General features: G+C 42.5%; 1 protein-coding gene across 1 annotated transcript in view; it reads right to left on the bottom strand.

Annotated features, from left to right (window-relative positions):
* LOC147012776 (uncharacterized) overlaps positions 1-4,965 on the bottom strand; it is a 93,486-nt gene extending 88,521 nt beyond the window's left edge. Inside the window, exon 1 of the mRNA XM_085853952.1 lies at positions 4,907-4,965. The gene's annotated coding sequence lies outside the window, so the exon portion shown is untranslated. The remainder of the gene's footprint in view (positions 1-4,906) is intronic.
* Between the last annotated feature and the right edge of the window lie 2,439 nt (positions 4,966-7,404).

The raw sequence follows: 7,404 nt of genomic DNA, 5'->3' as shown, positions 1-7,404 counted from the left end.
TGTTTCCCCCCGCGCTGAGATAGTGCGACAAAAGGGGGCCCCCTTCCCACCCCCTACCAGACACTGTCCGCGAGGCCCGCGGAGTTGAGGCACCACCGCCGCTCCGCGTCTCATCATCAGACGGGTAGGCCCGACACGGTCTCGGCCCCAGGCCCGCCTACCCCCTCATCCTGGAGGGTGGTTCTCTTTTCTTTTGCTTTGGGAATATGTGTTGTCGGCGCCGTCTGTGAAGTAAAATTGTATAAGTGTTGACGTGTGCTCGCGTAGTCGGTATTAGATCTGCATTGTTGCATTTGCTTTTTGTCTTCTTCTTTTCTATGTGCTTTTGGTGGAATTGTATATGTGTGCTTCCCGTGTGCCGCGAAATAAATGTGCTTATTATTGAACTGTTTTCCCGCTTCGCTTCGTCATTTCTTTCATTGAATCCTCATCTTGCTTCACGTAAAGGGTTGGTCGTGGGTTAAGATGCCCGATAATTAATCGAACCGTCGAGGTCGACGAATAACACCGCTCGGTTATCCCGATAGTACGGAACGGGTCGCTTAAGTGGCCCGTGTCCGAAGTCGACCTGCGGCGAGGTGCGATCGCCCGGTCTACCCTCCGTGTGGGTACTTAGGTAGGTCGAATTTGGCGAGCAACCCTATCCCACGCGGGGGCCGATTGGCTCGATCGCGGTGAGACCGAAAGGTCCACCCGTGACTGGTTCCCGGCGTTAGTCCGAGAGGGTCACGACTGGATTGTCCGTCCGGTGGGCGACGTGCCGCGATTCGAGTTACGTGGCCGTTCGCACGCCGGCGGGCGCGAATCCGCAACAATATATATATACATATATATATATATATATATATATATATATATATACATATATATATACATATACATATATATATATATATATATATATATATATATACATACATACACGAGGTGTGTTCAAAAAGTATCCAACCTTAATTTTTCATGTGTAAACAAATGAAGCTAGGGAGGCGTGGTTTGGTGCACGTATGTAGGCGATCCTAATGTCCGTGTTTGTCCTTTCCTTCCATTGGTCTATCATTGTCCGAAGCGAGATAGACTGGGAGGTAATTACCACAGATTTGACCAAAAATAGTCGGCACGCTCCAGCAGTTAAAACGCTCAGCCGCCCCAATTAAGATCTAATCAAGATAACATTGGTGCTTTGCCGAGGGCACGCTCCCCGTTCAGGTAACCACGTGACCTCCAGTTAAACGGAATAATTCGACGGTGGACACTGAAACTCGTGGTTGACTGGGTGGTGTTCATGGTTCTAAAACAACCCACCATACCACAACGTTAATTGTGAGCAGTGGCCCCAAGTACGGCTCTTCCGAGGACAACTGTGGATTAATCCCCCCTGAGTAAGAAACTGGTGTCTCTGTACCCGGGGCCATAACAATATATATTTGTTTGTATGTAAATATATATATATATATATATATATATATATATATATATATATATATATATATAAATAATGTGCGTCGGTGAAATATCATAAAAGAAGAAAAGGGTGAAAAATACACCGTTTTAAAAGAACCACAGTTGACGTTTCAGATTTGGCCCTTTGTCAAAAAGCTGAGGAACCAAAATTTCTGCTGCAATATATGATGAAGTAATTATGAACAGGTGTGTGAATAATTAAATAATTGTTGAAAAGCGGCAAAATCCGGAATGTAACATTAATTCCTTGAGGGTGTATTGTACCAAGCTGAAAGATGACTTTCTCCTCCAAGCGCTTTCGATCCAAATCACCGGAGCACGCCTTAATAACACACACACACACACACACACACACACACACACACACACACACACACACACACACACACACACACACACACACACACGCCTGAAATAACATAAGTGTACACACACACACACACACACACACACAGGTGTCTGAAATAACATAAGTGTACACACACACACACACATTCATGCAGGTGTCTGAAATAACATAAGTGTACACACACACACACACACACACACACAGGTGTCTGAAATAACGTGTACACCCACATTCATGCAGGTATCTGAAATAACACAAGTGTACACACACACACACACACTCATGCAGGTATCTGAAATAACACAAATGTACACACACACACACACACACACACACTCATGCAGGTGTCTGAAATAACAAGTGTACACACACACACACACACACACACACACACACACACACACACACACACTCATGCAGGTGTCTGAAATAACAAGTGTACACACACACACACACACACACACACACTCACTCATGCAGGTGTCTGAAATAACAAGTGTACACACACACACACACACACACATTCATGCAGGTGTCTGAAATAACATAAGTGTACACACACACACACACACACACACACACACACACACACACACACGTGTCTGAAATAACGTGTACACCCACATTCATGCAGGTATCTGAAATAACAAGTGTACACACACACACACACACACTCATGCAGGTGTCTGAAATAACATAAGTGCACACACACACACACACACACACACACACACATTCATTCATGCAGGTGTCTGAAATAACACAAGTGTACACACACACACACACTCATGCAGGTGTCTGAAATAACACAAGTGTACACACACAGAGGTGTCTGAAATAACATGTGTACACACACACACACGTGTCTGAAATAACATAAGTGTACACAAACACACACTTGTACATTCGAAGTTTGGTCGCTTTCAGTTGAACAGTTTTGTTGAAGAGTTGATTCCGGATCCGGATACGAGAACTATATCATTTTTACAGCGATTCTTGTTTTTATGATGAGTAATGCGTTATCATCAAATCTTTGCATCTGAGTGAGCAAAACCTGGTGGACAATCGCTGCCAGCTGGTGGTGGGTGGTACGTGAAGCCGACCATGAATGTGAAAAATGTTCGGAGAATGGTGCGGAATTTTAACGAGGTACGTGAAAGCAACGAAAGCAGTATTACAGTTAATTTCTCTCGATTGCTGAATCAATGTGAATGAAACTGTGGTCAAAGACACCCAGACTAATAATTGCAAAACCGAAACAAATAGCCTTATTTACGAAACCATTCGTGTTTTCACCTCTGCCACTGTCGGTGAAGAAGGTTATGTTTTCATCCCTTTGTGTCTGTCTGTCTGTGTGCAGGATGTCTCAAAAACTTGTTGGACAGGACGAATTGACTCGATTTTGGTGAAGAGCTGATTCCGGATCCGGAAACGAGAACTATATAATTTTTTATAGTGGATTCTTCACCATTGAGAGATCGGGCCAAAAACCACAAATAGCAAGATATTTCAAAAATGTAATTTGGGCCTGATATGTTCTCATAGATTAGGCATGATGTGGCAGAGGTATGCGCTCTCCCGAGTGCTCCCCCTCTCGTTATACTTGTTTTTTCTAACTTGTTTTTTTTAACCTTCAAAAATCTTCTCTGAAGTGGCTGAACAGATCAAGACAAAACTAAAAAAAAAAAAAAACTTCACAGTGGATTAGTTCATTAGCTCATCCAGAATAAACAAAAGGTTCACACATATGACATTATAGGTCACATGGTTTGGCAGCCATATGGGATTTACCCTAAAACCCAGAAAAATCTTCTCCAGAACGGCTGGACAAATCGAGGGGAAACTTCACACAAATGTTCCCCAAACCATGGGTGTACATTTTGTACAAGTTTAAGGAACAATTGATAGGCCACATGGTTTGGCAGCCATATTGGATTGACAAAAAATATTAAATAATGTTTTCTCTGGAACCGCTTAATTAATCGACATGAAATCTCACATTTGTCATCCAGTAGTGATGGGGAATACATGTTTTAAATTTCCACTTGATCAGACACATGGTCTGGCAGCCAGAATTATTTATTTTTTTATATGGGTTCTCTTTGTTTGTTTGTTTTTGAACAAGGCTCACTTGGCTGCACCTGGATTGGTTTGAGGGTAGAGGAGCAGCAGCTGAAATGTGAATCCTATCCAGGATCGTCCTGATGACTTAATCTTTTTTTTTTGCTTGTTTGGGTTCCTTCTGATGACTCCATTGCAGGACTGTACCTATTTTTTGGTCTTCCATTTGATTTGAATAATAATAAGATTTTTTTTAAAAACATCATGGATCATTGTCAGGCATCTGATGAAAGTGAGATGTCTTGGTACCCAGTCATCACTGCAAGCAGTTATAATTATGTCTCATTAATTACGTAACACACCAGTACACAAACAACACACGTAAGAAGTCCTGGCAAGGGTCTGCCATTTCTGATTGCAAGAAAAAGAGCAATCAATTAATTACTTAATTTTCAAAAAGTTACAGATTCAGATGAAACAGTGCTGGTTTAGGAATGCTATTAGCCAATTAAGAAATTATTTTAAATATGCTGCAATTAATCAATTCAATTATTGTACATTCCTCCCAATTCTGTCCGGGCCATGTCATGCGCTGGAGGATTTCTTATTGTGGTGGTGTACTTTGAATGTACCTTCTTTACTGGTTTCTTTTCAGTTGTGTGGAACGAGCATTTAACTGGCCAATCAGAGGCCTTATTGCTATAACGCATTGACCAATCAGCAGCCTCACGCAAGCTCGCAATCAGAAGTTGAGGGACGGTGGACAACACAATAATTCTTGCTGAATGTACGCATGTTGTATATGGCAAAGCAAGAATGCATAAAACTCTCATTAGAAGGAAGTAGCGTAACCTCTACAGCAGGAACTATAGGCGTATGTACAAACTGTACAGATAATAGCACAGTAAGTGATATACTGTGTACAAGGGCTCCAACACACACATTGGCTTATTTTCTTTAATTTCTATTGAAAAGATTGCTATGCCCTTTGTTGGCACTAAACCCATAAAGGAAGGTTTTTTTCCCCCTCTATACCTGTCAGGAATCAAACTCCGAGTCGAAGGTCAGCGCAACACACCGCAGCACTCACGAGGTTGTTCCGCAGCAAATGTTTGATAATGTTGGTACCAATGACGTCATTACCTGTCAGTGCCCAAAGAAGTACTGTTTGTTCTAATGCTACTCATTACGTAATATGGTGCAGATCTTTCACCAGATAATCGATCTCTGCTTTGTGTGGTCTTGTGCAACCACCCATCGCTTTCCCACTGGGTAGAAGGTGAAAGACATGATCCTGATCCGATGATCGTGCAATGGGACAAAGAATCAGCTTCCATTTGGAATATCACTTGCTGCAAATGCTTTCTCATTGGAATCCTCGAGTCATCTCGTGTCTACACATTGTGAGAGGAAGGTTGAAAGGGTAATGTGGCAGAGATTCAAATCTTCACTGCTTTATGGGAAAAAGCAGAAAGAAAACTATGTTTATAAAATGTGGAAATGACTTTAGAGTATCAATTTTCTTTTGATTGCAAGAATTCCTAACTAAAATGCTCTGTCCATGTCACACCGACTTCAACTTCCTAACTCTTCCCACAAGGTTGCAAAGTGCTTTTCCTGCTAGCACTATCTTGTTTAGGTACAATTCCCAACCAGAAGCTGTCAGAATGGTGCATCAATGATGCTTCTCCACCTCCACCTCTTCAAATGGCACCACAGCTGAACGCCTCAATTCTATGTTCTGGGCAGTTTGGAAATCAGTAAATTGCTTATGTCAGTTGAGGTTATAATTTAAAATGAAATAGCTTTTGTAAGTACTTACCCATACATAATATATCTGAGTTTATCTGCATATTATGTCTGGGTGCCTTCTTCGGATGACGTGCAGTAATTGGTCTTTATTTTGATTTGCTTCAAAAACCCTTCCCAGTTGTACCCAACTGCTGAAAAAAAGGACCACACCGCAAACTCTCCCATCTACTTTCAACAACAATCACAAAGAGATTCAATCACTCAAACTCTTGGGTCTCACTCAGTGCCGAGTCCATGATATCTCTTGGGCAAGCCACAGTTCAAAAGTTGGCTTTGGAGGCCAAAGGCCAACTGGGCATGTGTCATGCAAAGTCCTTCCTTGACAGACCTGAGCTCCTATCCACCGACAACGCTTTCATCCACAGCTTGGAGTACTGTTCTCTCCTCTGGGCTGGCTCCCCTGCCTCACATCTTGCTCAGGTTGACTAACACTGTGGAAACCAAGGCTTTCAAGATCATTGGAATCTCTCACGATGAAGCTCAGTCCATGGGCCTATCACTTCGCCAGCAGGTCGGTGGTCTCTGTCTTCTTCCACCTCATTTCCAGTCTTACAACATCTGTCCTCCCCCAAGTATCTACAGGATGTACGGGGCTTACCGGCAACCCTTTCCTAATGAAACTACCCAAATCCAGAACCACTGCTCACTCACTCCCACTCATTTATTCCTCCTGTGGAACCACCTTCCACACTCGATCTCATTCTTCCCTCTGGGTCTTCAAGACAGCTGTTCACCACAATCTCAGGTCATCTCCCATCCAAAGTAATGATCTTTTCTACACCCCTTACACCTCCACCACCCCCTCCCAAAATTTTGCTGATCTATTCATCCTGTCCACCCCTAACCCACATCATTACCTGCATCCCTCATTTGTCTGTCTCCACCTACCTTCTCCTGCAGTGCAGTTGGCATTCCCCTTTCTCCTGCAGTTCCTCTCATGTTGTGTCCGAGCTCTTCCATAAGCCGAGACAATGTATAAAAATAAATAGTGCGCCTTTTACCCCGAGATGGACGTTAAGCTGGGTGTCCCCTCTGATATTAGTTAGTCGGTGGATGATACAGAATGTAGATCATGGTTCTTTGATGAGGAGACGATGTGCACACACCCCTCACCCTCCATCCTGCGATCCAACCTTGAATAAATTCCAAATTCCAGTTCCAATGTGCAAGGGTCATGCATCAATAGTACCACATGATTCAGCCAACGGCCAAATTCATAATAGAACTAGAGAGGGAGCACTCGGTAGAGTGCAAAACCTCCATTGCCAATACTGCGAGGTCACTCAAGTGAACCTGATATCATATTCATTCAATTTGACGTCAACAGTGCTCACAGAGTTATAGTTTGCAACTTCCCCTTTTACATACTCAATTCATTCGTCATAACTAGAGTCCTTGAGACAGAAATTGATTTTACGTGGGTATATCCACCTGAAGTTCCAAAATCAGCCGCAATTATACTTTTGGCATGTTTTTTATTGGAAATCACTTGTAAAATGTAGAAATGCAAAAAAAAAATAAAAAAAAAAAAATCGAAATTTTGTTGGAAAAGGTGCAAAAAATTATTTTTCTCTAACAATTTATTTTTGGCGGGGGGGGGGGGTTGGAAATCACTTAAAACATGCAGAAATGCAAAAAAAATTCAAATATTTTTTCAAAATGGCCACCACAGCGGCCATATTGGATTTTGAACGAAGTCCAAAATCTAATGGCATGGTCCT

The sequence above is a fragment of the Eptatretus burgeri genome, chromosome 14 (assembly GCF_056783735.1).
Source record: "Eptatretus burgeri isolate ZD-2024b chromosome 14, Ebu_testis_v1, whole genome shotgun sequence".
NCBI classification, from domain to species: Eukaryota; Metazoa; Chordata; class Myxini; order Myxiniformes; family Myxinidae; genus Eptatretus; species Eptatretus burgeri.
Note: the sequence above shows the minus strand (reverse complement) of the source record. Positions and strands in the feature narration are given on the sequence as shown.